A 19782-nucleotide genomic window follows, 5' to 3' on the forward strand; every position below is an offset into this window, starting at 1 on the left:
ATGTCAGAAGCGCACTGGGCCACAAATGTAGCAGTAATCATTCTGCTGTTTTCAGGGGCTTCAGGGTCAAAAGGAGTCCATATACGATAGGCTTCTTGCAGCCTCTCTAAAAAGTCTCCTGGACTCTCATTTGGTTTCTGTTCTACTTCTGAGACTTTAGACATATTAGTGGGCTTCTGGCATGCCCTGCGGATACCTTGCACAAGCGTCTGGCGGTAGGTGGTAAGTCTGGCCAGGTGAATTACATTGTTTGGATCCCAATTAGGATCTTCCAAGGGAAAGTTGTCTTGGAGATGACGGTCAATATTATAAATATTTCCCACTCTGGCCTGCTCACGCAAATATATCTGTGCCTTTTCAATTATGTCTCTCCTTTCCTCAGTGGTGAACAGAGTATTCAGGAGCTGGCGGCAATCTGTCCAAGTAGGACTATGAGTATTTATTATTGAAGTCACCAAGTCCATCATAGCCTGAGGTTTTTCTGCAAAAGATGGGGTGTGTGTTTTCCAATTCATCAGATCTGTAGTCGTGAATGGAATATATTGCAGGGTCGAAGTTCGAGGTGGCCTTGGTCCAGGTAGCCCGTTAACCAGCACAGGCTCCTCAAGTGCATCAAATACTCTTCTGAGAGGGGCTACTACGTGATCTTTCTCTTCGCCTTGCTCTAGGGGCCTCAAATCATAGGGGATGGTATTTGTCCCAAGGCGTTCTTTTAGCAGCTTTATACGCCTGGCTGTATTGCTTGCTGACCGATTAAGGTCTCCCTGTAACTTCTGTAATAATTCTCTAGGACTTGGATGTACAGGGGTTTGGGGTAGGCAATCAGTTGTTTCACTAAAAGAGACTGTAGATGGAGTTCTACTGGGACTCACAGATGGAATAACCACTTCTGCTTGGGCTTTATTATAGGCCTCCAATGCCTCCTGAAGATATTTATCATAATCTATCAAGGAATCAAGTTCTGTGACTCCAGCCCCATTATTCATTCCACTTTCTTGCCTTGGGGTTACAACTGGTGGAGTGTTTGGATTTGGCTCCCTTCGATGTGGAGCATAGGGTGGAGGTGGAAGCAGCTCTTCCTCTGGTCCCTCAAAAATGGGTTTGAGTTTATTTGGCAAGATTCCTTTCCTAGCTTCGGCTTTTACAGCCAATAATTTGCATCGTTGGACTTTGCATTCCCTTATCCATGGAGGATTTTTATTTAATGTGCTCAGCCAGGAATCTATATATGAAAATTGTTCTGGGCACCCTCCAATTTCTTTGGCGATGTTAGACCAAAGTTTGCTTACTAAATTTATATCAAAGGTTCCTTGAGATGGCCATTCAGTATTTTGCTTCGGCCACTCTAATTCACATAACGTTCTCAGGCGCTCTGGCGTCATTTTGACTCCATATGCCCCTGAGAAGGCTTTCTTAAAATTATTTAACATACATTCAAGAGGTGTATTTTCCCCTTTTGAACCCCCAACTCCCATTGTATGGCCCTGTGAAGTATCCACTCAGTCACTCACACACACGCTTTGTGGGTTTCCTTGCCTGGTGAAGTCGCCTTACCAGGAACCGAAGTACTGCCCACTCCACACTCAGGTCAGCTACAGATTGCTCTGTACTTTCTCACACATACAATGCGTTAGATACTTCACCACACACTACCTCCCATTCTTCCCTTTTCCCCCACCAGATCACCATCTGATGTATCCAACCACCTAGCGTACTCAGTTCCCACTTACTGAGACGCAGAAGTTTGATCAAGACTTCTCTTCCTCCCAATTAATTGGAGGGCCAAAAATCCCTTTGTGCACTTACCCCTGGTTGGTTCCGTTTCCCCCCCGGTCCGTCGCCGCCAGTGAGCAGGGTATCAGACAGACGAGACTTCTGCGTTCCCCCTGGAAAAATTTACCAGTGCGCGCTTGGGTAAGCAGTTTAAAGATCCTCTCTCTTGTACCCTGCTCAGTAGAGCGAAGGGGCTGCGTTCCAGCAGACCACTTATCCGAGTCACGGCACCATAAAATGTAGCACCCTGCTTGTGGTTAACGCTTAGCTGGAATGAAATATTCAACGCAGCAATAGAGAAATTAAAATAATTATTTATTTGTCAGACAAATAAATGAGAGGCACAGTGGTATATGGTTACCAAGCTCTGGCCTGGCCTCCTGCCATTATGGCCAGCACTTATATTCCCTTAATCCAGCCCCCTTTGCTCCTCCTTGGGCTGCCTCTGTCCAATCAGCCTGGTTGGATTTCCTATTGGCTGATTGCTATATCCAATCCTAAAAGATACACCCACATCCTCCTGTCCTTATAAGGAACACAAACAGCTATATATTGTTACATCTATAAATGACAAATAAGTAGTAATATATCTTACATGTGTCTCAACAAGGAATCTTAATTACCAGCTCACCTCTTGCCCTCCCTGCCCTATTGCCTTTTAAAACAAATGGTTAATCTTAAATTTTTATCTTAAACATATGTCAAGGATCTTGAGTTTCACATCAACATTGAAAGATATCCTTCATTTGAAGGTTTCTAAACAAATGTTCTGACAGCTAATATATCTGGACAGCATTTGATGGCGTCTTCTTGTCTGGCAAGAGGCTGAGCTCAATGGCCCCTGTAGTCTATTCCAACTCTAGGACTCTATGATTCTATGAAATAAGAATCTAACATCTAAATTTGTTACTTTCTAAATCCTTTGCATAGTTACATTTAAGCCAATATATTTAAGCTAATATATTTCATACATTATCATAGGTAACCTTTTAAAAGGAATAAGGCCTTTTTAAAGTAGAGAGAGAAAGAGAAAAAAAGAAGAACTCAGTTTAAAACAGTTTCAGAAGAAGGCTCTTCAGTTTACATCCCCCCCCCTTCAGCAAGCTGCTTTTCCCATTATCTGTTTAAGGAAGAAACAGCTTTAAAAAGACTTCCCAGCTAGATGCTTTTCCCCATTCGCCTCTGGCTTTAGAAAATACAGCTCAAGGTTTAAAAGAGGCCCATGGTATCATTTTACTATTTGCCCATTCCTAATTATTTATCTCTGCCTTTGTTATCTTCTGTAACATGTAGGGTCAATGTCCTGCTCTTAGTCTGTATTTTCAGCTTTTACGACTTTGAGAATTGTTTTCTGCTATCAATCAAGGGGCCCCTTGTCTTAGGAGAATGGCCAAGGTTTTCTCTGCCTGGCATGAAACATTTGAAAATTAAGCCCTCTTTAATATACAAGTCCTGATCAAACATTAATAAAATGCAGGCTTATGCCTGATGCCTCAGTACCTCTGTACTGCATGAGATCACTCTGGTTTCCTGATTATAATGCTCCCCCTCTTTTTGCCACATAGTCCCCAAGGATCTCATGAGGGGGCTTCTTATAAAACAGCAGCTAGCTCATTAGATGGGAATTTACAAGATTCACTTTTATGGCTCCATCAGTCCAAAGGATATCATGCTGTATATCTTAGCTATTGAGATGTTACAAACTTCAGACAAACGCAGGCCCTTTTCTAAATGCTTGTGTTCTCACTTGAGAACAACCAGCTCTCAGCATAGACAGATGGATCCCGGGGAGAGCTTTGTAAATAGTGAATGTAATGCTATGGGCATATACAAAAAAAGACAAGACTCCATAGGCAGAGCTGAGGGACACAAAATGGTGGGTGGCTCTTACTATGAACAGCATTTCCCAAGGTCTCCTTCCCTAGGAATTCCATTCAATTTGCATCTAAATGCAAACCAACCTGATTCACACACTTTCTAGAACAATATATGAACCAAAACACAGCCCTCCTTTGAAATTTGCACTTCTCTGAATATTGTGATGCAGTTCTACAGTCCAAAGTGATATGCACAAAAATGCAGGTACTGGAATAAAGTGTACATAAAAAGTGTATATTTGTGAAAATAGCATATAAAATGTATTCTATCAGGGAAACTGCTTTGCAGAAAGCGTGTACAGTGGTACCTCGAGTTACAAACGCCTCAGGTTACAAACACTTCCGGTTACAAACTCTGCTAACCTGGAAGAGTTAGCTCGAGATGAGAACTTTGCCCCAGGATGAGAATGGAAATCGTGTGCCCGCGGCGCAGCAGCAGCAAGAGGCCCCATTAGCAAAAGCATGTCTCTAGTTAAGAACAGTTTCAGGTTAAGAACGGACCTCCGGAACGAATTAAGTTCGTAACTAGAGGTAACTCTGTATAAAAGTGTGTATGACTTAGGGTCATGATGGTAGAAGGATGCACTTGTGATCTAGAACAATGCTAGGAGCTTGACAGGATAATAATAAAATAATTACTATTATTTTAATTAATCAGTTAGATTTGTATACTGCTCTTTGCCTGCAGGTCTCAGGGAGGTTAAAACCTAAAATCACAATATAAAAATGCAAACTACATAATAAAAATGAAAACGAAACCAACCCAATAAACCCCCAACACATTTTAAAAGGACATTGGCTGTCACTCAGCCAAAGGCCTGGTTAAAGAGGAACTTTTTTTACCCCCTGGCATCTCAGAGTTCTCTAGCCACCAGTTGCCTTTCCCTCTGAAAATCACAAACAACCTGATTTTTTTTTAGCTTGACACTTACTTGTCACTGGAGAATCAAGAAGAAGAAACTATAGCAGGTGCTGAATTATGGGTCACTTGCAATATCTACCTGAAATACCGTACCTACACATTGTCCCCTGCTCCCACTCTCCCTAGTGTAAATATTTGGTGGTGGGGGGTGTATTCTTGTTCCATTATAGTGAGCAAAACATGTCTGATATAATCTTGGGGAGAGCTAAAACAGTCTGGCTTGCACCACTGACAAACTGCAAATTTTAGCAAATGCGTAATTGGGCTTGGTTGAAATAGAAGGGCCTCATAATGATGTCAGGTGCTCTGAATTCTTTCTCATGTATTTTTAGGCCTGCCATAAACACACAAAGTCTAACTTTTCATCCCAACAGCAGGAGTGTAAACTTTTCTGACAATTGGTTGTGTGTTGGCTTGAAAAGCTAGGTCAAGTAATTGAATTAATACGCTCCATTCCTGGGCAGTCTGGCAAATTAGTCGAACTCTTTTCAAGTATAGTCACTGGGATTTAAGGCCAAGGTCTGCTGTAATGTAACCTGTTGTCTACTTATCCCCAGATGGACCCTTGTGTAATACATAGCAACAGTGCCCTCCTTGTATTTAGTAACCTGTATCATCAGAGGAACTCTCTCTGCTGTCAAAGGTTAAGAGAGGCAAGGCTTTCCAAAGGGTTTCGACTGGCCTTAACTGGCTTCCTCACAGACACCTCCCTTATAGGCAGCTATAGAAAGCCAATGTGTCATCAGAGAAAAAGTCAGCTATGATTCAAGAGGGGCGCTGGATACGAAGGAGAGTGAAAGCCATAGTCATAAGGGGAAATGGTACGTAATCATAGAAAAGGAAGTAGAATAAGAACGTGGGAGTTGTGCCCCACCAAATGTTTCTGGATAACCATCATGTTATAGCAGAGTAGCTTTTTCCAACTGGAAACATCCTGCAGATATTTTGGAAGGCAACTCCCATCACCCCTGACCACTGACCAAGTTGTTGTTGTTTATTTAGATCCTGCCTTTTCCCCAGCCCAGAACTCAAGGTGGCTTATGCAAATTAAAAGAGAGATAAAATACAAAAGAGAAGTGTATATAAAAAGTAATTATATATCGTTGTTAAAAGGTAATTAAACTCCATATAAAGTAATTCCTACAGTAAACCGCCCTTTGATCTGCTGATGAAGTGGTGGTATATCAGCTTAATAAACAAAATAAATAGATAAACTGTAATAGAATTAAAACAACACAAAAAATGAATCTTTTAAGAAACAGATAATAAAATCAGCACAGCACTATTAAAGCCCTTTCCTTAAAAAAACAAACCAAAATCATTCAGTTCCCAAAATCCTTTCGAAATAAAATAGTCTCCACCTGCCGGTGAAAGGACAATAAGGAAGGAGCCAGTCTAACTCCTCTAGGAAGGGAGCTCCAATGTTTGGGAGCAGCCATCTTGGCTGTGGAGTCCAATAACAACTGGGGCTAGCAGAATCCTGGTCTAGAAGAGACTTGAAGGTTTTCTAATACAGCTTCCTGCCCTGGAGCAAGATCCTGCCTGCACAATAACGACTTACAAATCACTTAGGTAATGGGAGTATATCATTTATCATGGTCAGGACTGGAATGAAAAAGACACACATATCAGGTCACATAAGGCTTGGTGACCAAGGGAGGTTCCAGAGATCTGTACCTTAGTTGTGAGGAATCTGCGGTTTGTCATCCCCACATAAAGGCTGCATGGAAATAAGAGTGTGTGAGTGGCAAGTGCTTCCTGTTCTCTGTACTTCTTTGTAATATCTGACATCCATGCAAATCTTGCAACTTCCCCTGATGGTGATGTACACAAGGTCCTAATGCGTGGACAATTCAGATATCTCACTACAGGGGAAGAAATGAGAGCTCCTCTGCAGATGCTGCAAAGACGCACAGAAAACAGGAAGCATGAGTCACTTTCTTCCCTGTGTTTCTGATGTATAGGACCCACCCTATTCCTGTGACTGTCGTTTGTTTTAACTGTTTTTAATTATAAATTGTTATAACCTGTACTGAGACCTGCTGTGAATGATGATGATGATGTTCAGGAAGAGTTACATTGTTTCTGTAGCCCAAATGGTAGGTAAAAGGGAAAGGGAAAAGACCCCATGATGGTTAATCCAGTCGAATTCGACCATGCGGTACAGCACTCATCTCTACTTTCAGACCAAGGGAGCCAGTGTTGGTCCACAGACAGCTTTTTGGGTCATGTGGACAGCATGACTAGACCGCTTAGAACAATAAATTTAATAATAATAATAATAATAATAATAATAATAATAATAATAATAATTTATTATTTGTACCCCGCCCATCTGGCTGGATTTCCCCAACCACTCTGGACGGCTTCCAACAAAGATGAAAGATACACTAAAATGTCACATATTAAAAACTTCTCTGAACAGGGCTGCCTTCAGATGTCTTCTGAATGTCAGGTAGATGTTTATCGCTTTGACATCAGATGGGAGGGTGTTCCACAGGGCGGGCGCCACTACCGAGAAGGCCCACTGCCTGGTTCCCTGTAACTTGGCCTCTCGCAGTGAGGGAACTGCCAGAAGGCCCTCGGAGCTGGACCTCAGTGTCTGGGCAGAACGATGGGGGTGGAGACGCTCCTTCAGATATACTGGACCGAGGCCGTTTAGGGCTTTAAAGGTCAGCACCAACACTTTGAATTGTGCTCGGAAACATACTGGGAGCCAATGTAGGTCTTTCAAGACCGGTGTTATGTGGTCCCGGCGGCCACTCCCAGTCACCAGTCTAGCTGCCGCATTCTGGATTAGTTGTAGTTTCCGGGTCACCTTCAAAGGTAGCCCCACGTAGAGCGCATTGCAGTAGTCCAAGCGGGAGATAACTAGAGCATGTACCACTCTGGCAAGACAGTCTGCAGGCAGATAGGGTCTCAGCCTACGTACCAGATGGAGCTGGTAAACAGCTGCCCTGGATACAGATTTGACCTGTGCCTCCATGGACAGCTGTGAGTCCAAAATGACTCCCAGGCTGCGCACCTGGTCCTTCAGGGGCACAGTTACCCCATTCAGGACCAGGGAATCCTCCACACCTGCCCGCCTCCTGTCCCCCAAAAACAGTACTTCTGTCTTGTCAGGATTCAACCTCAATCTGTTAGCCGTCATCCATCCTCCAACCGCTTCCAGACACTCACACAGGACCTTCACCGCCTTCACTGGTTCTGATTTAAAAGAGAGGTAAAGCTGGGTATCATCCGCATACTGATGAACATCCAGCCCAAACCTCCTGATGATCTCTCCCAGTGGCTGCATGTAAATGTTGAAAAGCATGGGGGGGAGCACAGAACCCTGAGGCACCCCACAAGTGAGAGCCCAGGGGTCTGAACACTCATTCCCCCCCCCCACTTTCTGAACACGGCCCAGGAGGAAGGAGCGGAACCACTGTATGACAGTGCCTCCAGCTCCCAGCCCCTCAAGACGGTCCAGAAGGATGTTATGGTTGATGGTATCAAACGCTGCTGAGAGATCCAGCAGAACTAGGAAACAGCTCTCACCTTTGTCCCTAGCCCGCCGGAGATCATCAACCAGTGCAACCAAGGCAGTTTCAGTCCCATGATGAGGCCTGAATCCCGACTGGAAGGGATTCAAATGATCCGCTTCTTCCAGGCGTGCCTGGAGTTGTTCAGCAACCACTCGCTTAGAACTCCAAGTTTTGCAGAAATGCAAACAAAATAAAAAATCAGAAAGCTATTCCTAAATTTGGAGGGAGCCCTAAAAACACTCTCATGAGGATTGAGCATGCTCTGTGGCACCAGATGCTAACTATGTGTAGGAGGTGAATGGAAAATGGGTGGGAGGCATGAGGAATCAAGTGGAGTGGTCTGGATTCTGAACAGCAGCACTCCATCCTGAAGCAACTTTGTGAGTCCCACATGTGTTCTATCCATTTCTAAGATGGCCTGGTGATCTAGACCAGGCATCCCCAACCTTCGGCCCTCCAGATGTTTTGAACTACAATTCCCATCATCCTTGACCACTGATCCTGTTAGCTAGGGATCTTGGGAGCTATAGGCCAAAACATCTGGAGGTCCGCAGGTTGGGGATGCCTGATCCAGACTGTTTTTCTGCTTCTCGGCCTACCTGCTGCAGTCATGCCTATTGTGTAATTTGGTTGATACAACTTGTAGACTTACACTTTTATCCATCGTGGAGAAAATATGCCCCCCATTTGGAGCCTATAAAAAGGGGGTCATTTTAGCTATCTTGGGGTGGATTTTGAGGGGGAAATGCCATGAAACTCAAGTATTAAGGCATATTCAACTGGGATTTATTTTATTGCAGGGCAGGGTGTGTATCTCCAGTTAATTGATCCAGCATATATGAGGCTCAGAAAACACAAGGCATGGTTCTCAACGGCTCTCCTTGAAGGACATGGGAAGTCCTTGTTTGGATTCCAAGTGTATAAAATCCACACTCAACCCAGCACACATCTTCCCCTCTTTCACGTACCTTGGGTTGCACACTGAGGCATCAGCTCAGGAGCTTCTGTGAGGACAAACAGAGCAAAAAGATTGCTGGTTTTGGTTCATTATTAGCTTGTTTGCTTTGCCTGCTGACTCCTTGAAAGTAAGTTGCAGCTGAGTCGGCAAGGTCAGCCAGACATCCACTATCAGTCAAACCAATCATAGACATGAACTTCATAAATGTCTTTCACTTGCAACCTACAAGTTGGACAGGTTATGTGGGTTTTCAGTCTATTTTTAACTCGGCAATCTGTCATTGGGGGCTTTATGGAGCTCTTAGCTACATGCCTCAGGATCTGTAATGCAATCGCAGAGTATATTATAGGATTTCCTCTGCCACTTTTTAGAAACAGCAGGTGCAATTCAGTGTGGATAACAAAATGCAGATACCATCAAAAATGCATTGCATAACACACCTAACCTTGGAAGTATTTGCTCTATCAGATGAACAATAAACAGTGAAACTACAAGCTATTGTTTACAGGTACTTTACGCTTACAATTGTCTACTGCTAGAATGGCAGCGGTCATAATAGCAAGGATATTAATTTGCTTGTTTCTTTTAAAACTCTATTCCATAGAGGGCCTTCAGAATCAAAGAGTTGGGAACTGGGGGCGACTGCCCCATGTGCTAAGCCACAAAAATGTAGGTGGCAACTTCTCAGTGGAATACTCTTAAACTCTGGATTGACTGTCCTCCCAGACTGGCCATTGGTGCTCCCTGTTCCAGCTGAGAATGGGCAGGAAGGCGTATAAGTTGTTTTCCTGAGCTATGGTGTATTTCAGTATCCTTAGCTATCCTTTAATTCTGACTTCTAACTTGCTTCTTGAGCCTCTCCCTTGAATCATCATTCAGCCTTGACTCTTTGTGCCTGATTACTGGCTTTATCCCATAGGTCTTTGTTGCCTGTCAATGACCACACAAAACTTTCCATCAATTCACTATTCTATGCTACTAAAAGTATGCCTATACTATATTTTTATACACAATCTTATAAAAGTACCACATATCTGAGAGAACACCTTCTCCCATACAGACTTACTTATGCAGATCATTAAGATCATGGTTATGCAGCATCCTGTAGACATCCATCTGGCCACAACCAGGAAGAGGACCTTTTCTGTGGTGGCACCTGCCCTCTGGAATAGTCTTCCTCTAGAAATAAGGCATGCACCACCATTGGATCAATTTTAACATTTCTGTCCAGTGTCGCTTTTGCTGTGTATTGTAGCTTACCATTTTGATATGGACACCAAATGGAGTGGATATGAACTGGATAGCTCAGTTCGTTAGAGTGCAGTGCTGATAATGCCAAGGTTGAAGGTTCGAGCCCTATATGGGGCAGCTGCATATTCTTGCATTGAAGGGGGTTCGACTAGATGATCCTCAGGGTTCCTTCCAACTCTATGATTCTATGAAGCACAGTTTAATGTTTCTCTTGATATGAATAACAAAAGAACAATTGTGCTTCTCTTGTGCATATATATGATGCCCCTGATTACCTGAAAAGATTTTAATGAGAAACTCAATCAAGAAAGTTATATGAAGCTGCCAACCAACAGTCCATTGATAATAAGTATAAGGAATTTTGATTGTACTATATTTGCACAACAGGGATGGACATGCTAAAATTATGCTTAACACTGGAATCCAGGAAACAGTATATTTTAATCCCCATTTTGGCCCATACACTCACCCACAATCCTGACACCAGAAGCCTTCTGTCTATACAAATAATTGCCATGGCTAAACGGGACTGTGTTGTTTCCAAAAATGGGACAAAACAGCCTTTTTTTAAACCCAGGGTTATTTTCGCCATGAGTACCATGCTATCCACCAGCTGTTAACTTTGTTATGAGGAGAGCATCAACCTCAAGAACACGAATCTAAACAAAGCTACTATCCCAGCTATATTGTATAAAAGAACAAAGTCCACAGCGATGGTAGTAAGAAGATCGCTTGGACGGAGGATTGCAAATGACAGTGTCTTTTCTGTAAGTAGATAATCAGGTATCTGAAGTCAAGCTGATGAATGAGGAAAAGTATAAATAGACTCACAATCTGATCCTATTCCTCTCTTCAGCTGCAGCAAATACAAGCCAAAAAAGACCTGTCAGATCTTGGCCAAGCTCCAGCGCAGGCTGGAGTCGGGGGCTTGCACAAACAAATGATGCTCAAAAGGGCCTGAGGCATGTGATATAGCCAAATATAGGCTCGGCCTGGGGCAGGAGGGGGGCCAGTTTCCAGGGTAGGACAATATGGTTGCTCAATGCAGCAATTGTTTGGTCAGAGAAGTGTTTCTCATCTTGTTTCAGAAAAGCATCTCCTCCTTGCAGAGGGCAGGAGTTGTGAGCGAGAGCCATTTCCCGCATTGGCAGGGGCGTTTCGGACCCTGCCCAGCTATCCCGGCTGCCGTGCCACGCCCCCGGGCAGCCAACCAATCAGGTCGAGGCTTGGGGACGGGGTATAGCCGCTCAAATGCGGCAGCGCTCAGAAACTGCAATTTTTGTAAATTCAGCTTAATGCAAACTGAATTGACTTTCTCTCCCATCACTAATATCCAGTTTTTAAAAAGGAACAGGTAATGGACAATGAGAAAGATCTGCCAGAGATGTTTGAGCCCATCTAGTCCAGCCTCCTGTTCTCACAGCAGCCAACCACATGAGGAGACAATACTGAACCGCATAGATCTGGCTTAGTAGAAAGCAACTGCCTATGTCTCTCCACATTTTGTTGTTCTGAAGGACACCACAGCCATAAAGCGCCTTGGCTTTCACCTTCTTCTTTGTGTTGTGAACAAGACAGCTGCTGGTGGCATGGTAGGTATCATTCACTCTTGTTTTATATAGCAAGTTTGGGCTCGATGAAGTTCTGAAGTTCTTTCTGCTCAGCTTGCAGGGCTAGCAAGACAGTGCTTGTCACAATGCGAGAAAAGTGTTGACCTTCAATGGACCACCGAAATTGTAGGCTTGACATTGTGTCGCGGTACAGTAGCAGAAATAAGACGTTGGCCATTGATCTGTTGATGACAGACATAAGTGCCCCCATAAAGTGAGTGCTCTCTAAAAATAGAATACATGTAGAAAGGGCTTCAAGTGCCTTGTATCTGGGCTTCTTATAAGTAGGTCACAGATGACCAAGGGAATAGAATAGCTGCTGCATTGCTACCGTCCATGAAACCCCAACAGTGTAAGACAACCCATATGTCAGAGTCGAGCTAGTGAAAGAGGTAGGGGAGAATAAACTTTTCTGAGTTAGGAACCAGCGTGAAAGACAAGAACACCTCCAAGAATATAGGAAGAGTCCTGATGGATCTAACCAACAGTCTAGCATCTTGTTTTCTATACAGTGGTACCTCGGGTTAAGAACTTAATTCGTTCCAGAGGTCCGTACTTAACCTGAAACTGTTCTTAACCTGAAGCACCACTTTAGCTTATGGGGCCTGCTGCTGCTGCTGTGCCACTGGAGCACGATTTCTGTTCTCATCCTGAAGCAAAGTTCTTAACCTGAAGCACTATTTCTGGGTTAGCGGAGTCTGTAACCTGAAGCGTATGTAACCTGAGGTACCACTGTAGTGGGAAATGGAAAGACCACAGGAAGGTAACAGCCCCCTCATATTAATCTTGATAGGCAGGGTGGAATTAACCACTCTGATGCTCAGGAAACTGATGTGGTGCTACAGAAGCCTGCTAAAGGTCAGGAAACTACAAGAAGGAAGCAGCTGCATGAACAGAAGTATAGTGCCTCAACCAAGGAATTAATAGTTCTGCTGCATTCTGTCTTGGTCAGACCGCATCTGGAGTACTATGTCCAGTTCAGGACACCACAATTTAAGAAGCTTATTGACAAGCTGGAATGAGTGCAGAGGCGGGCAATGACAGAACCATGGAATCATAGAGTTCATGTAGTCATCTAGTCAAACCCCCTGCAACTCAGGAAACTTTTGTCCAACGTGGGCTTGAACCCATGACCCTGATATTAAGAGTTTCCTGCTTTACCGATTAAGCTGTCCTAAGCCTTATGAGGAACAGTTGAGGAAGTTGGGTATGTTTAGCCTGGAAAAGAGGAGACTGAGAGGAGCTATGACAGCCATCTTCAAGTATCTAATGGGCTTGTTTTCTCCTGTTCCGGAGGGCATGGCTCAAACCAATGGCTTCAAGTTACAAGAAATGAGATTCCAACTAAACATCAGGAAGAACTTCAATAGTGGAACAGACTCCATTGGAAGGTGGTGGAGTCTCCTTCCTTGGAGGTTTTTAAGCAGAGGTGGGATGCCCACCTGTAACGGATGATTTAGTTGAGATTCCTGCATTGCAAAGGGTTGGACTAGATGATTCTATGAAACACTCCTGGAACTCCTCAGGAATTTGGTGCACAATTCTAATACTTTTAAAATAGACTCAAGCTGCAAAGCTATATAAGAGGAACGAGCCATAAAGAGCTGCAAGAGGAAGACCTTCAGAAAAAAGGTGTTTTCTTTCTATTGTTGTTACTCTTCGAAGCTTTTTTAATTCCATCAGGGTGGGGGGCAAAACAAAAGCACAAAAAACACCACACGTGAAGTATGATAAGATCTGAGATTTAGCTGTTTTGTCAGCATAATATCCCCAGTTATTTTCAAGGGTGACCTTTGTTTCATTAATGCATCCTATTGCAACTTGAAAATTATCTTCTCTCCAGCTGTCCCTTATATGGGCCACCCTAGATTCACTTGACAATTATTTGATTTTTCACATTAAAAACCTATATTTTTTTCTAAATCAATTTGAGGGTCTTTGAAAACTATTACAGGGACACATAAGAACAGCTGTGCTGGATCATACCAGAGGCCCATCCAGTCCAGCATCCTGTTTTCATAACGGCCAACTAGATGCCACTATGGGAAGATGGGAAGCCTGCAACCAGATTTAAAACTATACCACGGAGCAGCCTGTCTCTCCTGTATCTGGGAATGGTTGATATTACAAAATACAGATTTGTTAGATTTGGAAGGCTTTGACAATTGATATGGCTGGCATGCTTAGAAAAAGAGTTAATTCAGTCTAAAGAGAAAACACTCACTAAAATGTATAGACTTCTCCTTGACTGGGAAGTCAAGGAGGAGGAGGTAAAATATGTGATGGTCAAATGGGCCCAAGACTTTGGATATAACATTCCAATGGAGGCATGGGAAAGATTATGGAAGGAGGACTTGAGGTTTACTGTATGCTATACTTTGAAAGAAAACTTTATGAAGATGCTGTATCATTGGTATTTAACACCATCAAAGTTTGCAAAAATGTACAGTGGTACCTCGGGTTACATAGGCTTCAGGTTACAGACTCCGCTAACCCAGAAATAGTGCTTCAGGTTAAGAACTTTGCTTCAGGATGAGAACAGAAATCGTGCTCCGGCGGCGCAGCAGCAGGCCCCATTAGACAAAGTGGTGCTTCAGGTTAAGAACAGTTTCAGGTTAAGAACGGACCTCCGGAACGAATTAAGTACTTAACCCGAAGTACCACTGTATAGAAATATCTCAAGCAGTTGTTGGACATGTGGAGAGGCGGAAGGCTCAATGTTACATATGTGATAGAACTGTAGGAAACTAAAGGAATTTTGGGAAACAGTATACAATGAGCTCAAAAAGATACCGTATTTTCGCTCTATAGGACGCACTTTTTCCCCTTCAAAAATGGAGGGGAAATGTGTGCGTCCTATGGAGCGCAGAAGCCATAGCCCCGTGACCCTCTCCCAGCTGGAGAGGTGGCGCGCGGCTATGGCAGGAGCCTCTTTAGCCGCACACCACTTCTCCAGCCGGGAGAGGGTCGCGGGGGGCTTCTTTAGCTAAACAAGCCCCCCGAGACCCTCTCCCGGCTGGAGAGGTGACGCGCGGCTATGGCAGGGGCCTCTATAGCCGCGTGTCACCTCTCCAGCCGGGAGAGCGCGCGCACGGCTAAACAAACCCTCTCCCGGCTGGAGAGGTGACGCGCGACTATGGCAGAAGTCTCTTTAGCCGTGCACCACCTCTCCGGCAGGGAGAGTGCGCGCGCGGCTAAAGCAGCCCCCCGCGACCCTCTCCCAGCTGGAGAGGTGACGTGCGACTACGGCAGGAGCCTCTATAGCTGTGTGTCACCTCTCCAGCCTGGAGAGCGCGCGCGGGGCTATGGCAGGAGCCTCTCCGCTGCGCGCCTTTCCCCGTTCCCCTACCTGCTCTTTGGGGCTGGTGGTGGGCTTCCCCCTGCCAGCCCCAAAGAGCAGGTTGAAAGGAACCTGAAGGCTGGAGAGCGAGAGGGGTCAGTGGGCACCGACCCCTTTCGCTCTCCAGGCTTCCAAGGTAGCCACCTGAAGGCGACTGAACGCACCTTAAACGGCACCTTGTTTTAGAGGGGAAAACAAGAGGGGGAAAATTCTCCCCCTCTCTGCGCAGCGCCTCCTGCCGCTTCGCTGAAGGGGTGCTGGGCAGAGAGGGGGAGATTTTTTTTTTCTTGTTTCCCCCCCTCTAAAACAAGGTGCGTCCTATTGTCCGGTGCATCCTATAGAGCGAAAAATACGGTATTTAATATTTCCTTTACAAAAAAACCTGAAGCCTTCCTTTTGGGTATAATGGGCACAGATATTCCAAAAACGGTGAGGAAGATATTTCTGTATGCCACAGTCGCAGCAAGAATTCTAATAACCAGAAATTGGAAGGAAGATTCAACTCCAACTAAACTGGAGTGGCAATCGAAACTGTTAGAATACACAGAAGTAGCAAGGATGACAGAAAAACTAAGGGACCACACAGAACAAACATTTATGAGAGAATGGGACATGTACAGAAAATATTTCAGGGAGCATTGTAAAAACCTAAACTCATTGGCAGGTCTGGAGTGACCTCTGAAGGAAAGTAGAAAATCCTAGGAATTTCAGAGATTTGAGATTTGATTTGACTGATAAAAGATAAGTGTGATGTGCAAAAACCACTTAGGACCCACAATGGGGTGATTGGACATCATTATGGAAGCTATGTATGATGAAAGTATTTTATCTTTTGGGGGGCTCCGCTAGGGGCGCCACGGAAGATGGCCGACAATACCATCTCTCCAGCTCACGTGAGGTAATTAAGAGACTGAGATGGGAGTAATCAGCCTCCCAGGTTTCTTCCCAGTGGAAGGGAAGATGCAGTCTCATCCGCGGCTGCCCACAAACCACCCCCAAGTTCGAAAAGAAGGAGGGTGTGGGGGCACTGAATGGAAAGCCCTCGAGCAAGCTCAGATCTCCTGGACGCTGTCTCTATGAGCACTCCAAGTTCCATTTCTTAAGATAAAAGATTGGATATAAGATTTATGGACATGCTTCGAGCGAAGAAAATGTATTTTATCTGCTAATTAAGCCAGCCACTGAGATGCTAAGAGTGACAGATTGGAAGAAAGATAACATCAAAGAACAACAGCTAAGCCGGTATGTTGAAACAGAACGGAAAGGAGGGGGGATAAAACTTTTTCTTTTCCTACTACGATACTACCTAACAACCCCCCCCCCCCAGAAAAACCGTCTATACTACTTATAGCAAGTGAGATTGGAAAATATAAACTGTGTGGAAATAATAATATTAACTAAAGCCTTTGTTTTTCAAAATATTTGGAAGAAGATAAAAGACTCTCTTGTGACGCACTATTTAATCGGGATCCGCCATTATGAGACAGACTGTGTTGCAGAGATTAATAGTTATAGGGGGAGGCGAGCTCTCACTTTCTTATTATATCTGCATCTCAAGTTCGATTTGGCACACCTCCCCTGGAAAGACTAATGTTTGGTGCAACCTGTCTGAGAAAATTAACGAGCAAACGCCTAGATTCTATTTCATCGGAACTGAGATAAGATGGCGTCTGCCACCCAAGAAGGACTTTTAGATGGATTCAGCATAAATACCAGCGTGTGAGGACATACTGCAAATAAAAGACTCACCAGCTGCAAGAAAAAAGGGGGGGGAGAGTCATACAAAGTTCACACAGAAGCATAATATTGCTCATTTCAGCTCGCCTGTGGAAACAACTCAGAGGCTATGAAAGAAGATGGATAATAACAAAGAAGATTTAAAGAAGGGACTAGTGGACACTCAAAGCAGTAGAAATATGAGATGATTGGACCCCACTGAACTTGAAGCATGGGAACTCCCAACAATAAAATTATAATTTGGCAAAATATGTGGACTTTATGATATATATTTGTATAATTTGGAATGTTTAATGTGATTTGAGGATTGTTAAAATGGAAAACTTAATAAAAATTATTATTAAAAAAAGAAAGAAAGTATTTTATCTTTTGTATATTTCTTTTGTGTATTATTCTTATGTTGACTGTTTGTTTTCTTTTTGGACTCAATAAAGAATTAAAAGAAAAAGAAAAAAGCCTGCAACCAAGACCTTAATTCAACAGCAGTCTTCCCACTTTCAGTTCTCAGGAACTGTTATTCAGGGACATCATTTCAATCCATTAGGTCGAGTCCTACCCTCTACAGCAGCAGAAAACAAACTTGCTCCATCTTCCATGTGAAGGACCTCCAGATATTTGAAGATGACTGTTGTTGTTGATTAAATTTGTATCTGAAGATCCCAAGATGCTTCACAACATAAAAATACAAAATGCATACTAAAACAAGAAAAGTGAACCAATAACCCCGCTCCCACAAAGACATCTAAAAGGCCGCTGAGTGTTCAATCAACCAAAAGCCTGGTTGTAGAGAAACATTTTTGCCTGGCTATCATGTCATCTCTCAGTCTACTCTTCTCCCTCAACTGATCCTCATAAGGCTTGGTTTCCAGGTCCTTTTTCAGCTTGGTTGCCCAGGGTGCCTGCTTCAAGGCATATCTTGTGCTTGCATTGGCCTTTCACTTCAGGCTGGAAGACAGGGAAACCTGCTGCCTATACACATGCACGTGGTGCCAGCGATCCGCCATCTAGATTCTTGATCATTGGGTAGCCTCAAGACATGTTCCTTGTGATGCCCCCGACCAGCAATACACTGTTGACTTTCACATGCATCCCAGGACACAGGCCCTGTTTTGTTTTCTCACAGCTCACTACCACAGCCCAAAGGTCAGATTGACAGTTTTACATATGAAATCCAACCTTCTCTTTTTGAAAAGAGCTGCCCTGAAGGCATCATCTCCATGTCGTGGAAGCTAAGAATAAGCAGCCAAGGCCACGTGATACAATATGTTCTACATGAGAAGGCTTCACATCACAGCAGACAAAAGCATAATTGTTTGAATGGTGTTGAACTCTGAGTATTTACTGCTCCCTTGAAAATCAGTCACTACCTCTCTTTGTTTACAGTATTGTTTGCCTTTGGATAAGGCCCTCAGGCTGCTCTAAAAGAACCTAGGCCAGTGAAGAGAAATAAAAAAAGGAAGGCTGATCAGGGGAAGAACCAAGACATTCCATTTTTTATTGGAAGAGAATGGCAGCCATGTTGGTTGCCATAATCTTGTGTGATTTTTCAGCGTGACTTTGGGGCCATGATTTTGTGCGGTTCTCAAAAACGTGTGTCTTCGAGCACCTTGCCCAGAAAAAGTGCTATTTGGGGAGGAAGCCACAAAAGAGTTGATTCCAGCTAGCCGTAGCCTGCAGAATTAGGATAATTTTAGCTGAGGTTCTTACAATATGCCTATGCTTGGTGTAGCAGGGAAGACTTTGACCTGTGGTCACCTGTATGCCTGCTCAGTCTGCTGTCCAGGTTGTAACTGCTGACGGACAACTTCAAGGCCCCTCCTGCTGTCCCTTCTTACATTTCTTTATCTTGAAACCACACTTGGACAGCCCTTCAAGCAGAAAGCACCTTCAGATAAGAGCACTGCTCTTTGTAAAGTAGGACACATGGCCACCATATTCACATCTCATTTCAACTGCAAGCCAGCACTGCTGAAGTTCCTTCCAACTTACATCTCCTTAAGCACTGGTTCCTGGCTTCGATACCCTAAACAGTTTTATTGTTATCCAGGAAGTTTGTTTTTTCCCCAAATGTTACCGGCCAGGAGAATATGATATAGATTTACTAGCAGCAGGTGATGATTGTGTAACTCTGCTGTCAGCCAAGTTCTTCCCCACCCACCTGCCCCAGGAGTGGAAATGGTGGCTCCCGCAGTTCTGAGAAGAGAGAACATGCCAGAGGGGTTGGAACTGGCCAAGAATTTCTCCCCTGCCATGTGGATTCCTTTCCCTCACATTCATTCAGGGTCACATTCATTGCATGCACAGCGACAATTATTTTTTAAAAAAGTTGTTTAAAACATTTAAATCCCAGTCCCTCCATTTATTGTGTCTTCAGGCACTACTAAAATGAAGTTCTCTTTTGTAATGAATGTGAGGGAAAGGGAATTCAGATGTCTACATGGCTTGAGATCCAGTTCTTGGGTCACAGATCAGCTGACCAAGCCACTGAATCATCCAGAGCAGGTTTTCCCAAACTTGCTTCTCTTGCTGTTTTCAGACTACAACTCCCATCATCCCTAGCTAGGAGGGCCAGTAGTCATGAATGATGGGAACCATAGTCCATTGGCCATGCTTGCCAGGGCTGAGGGGAGTTGTAGTTCAGCAACATCTGATGACCAAAGATTCCCAACACATGCTCTAGGGCAGGATTCCTCAACCTCAACCCTTCAGATGTTTTTGCTCTACAACTCCCATGATCCCTAGCTAGCAGGACCAGTGGTCAGGGATGGATGCTGGGAATTGTAGTCT

Source organism: Podarcis bocagei (assembly GCF_964188305.1).
Source record: "Podarcis bocagei genome assembly, chromosome: 3".
NCBI classification, from domain to species: domain Eukaryota; kingdom Metazoa; phylum Chordata; class Lepidosauria; order Squamata; family Lacertidae; genus Podarcis; species Podarcis bocagei.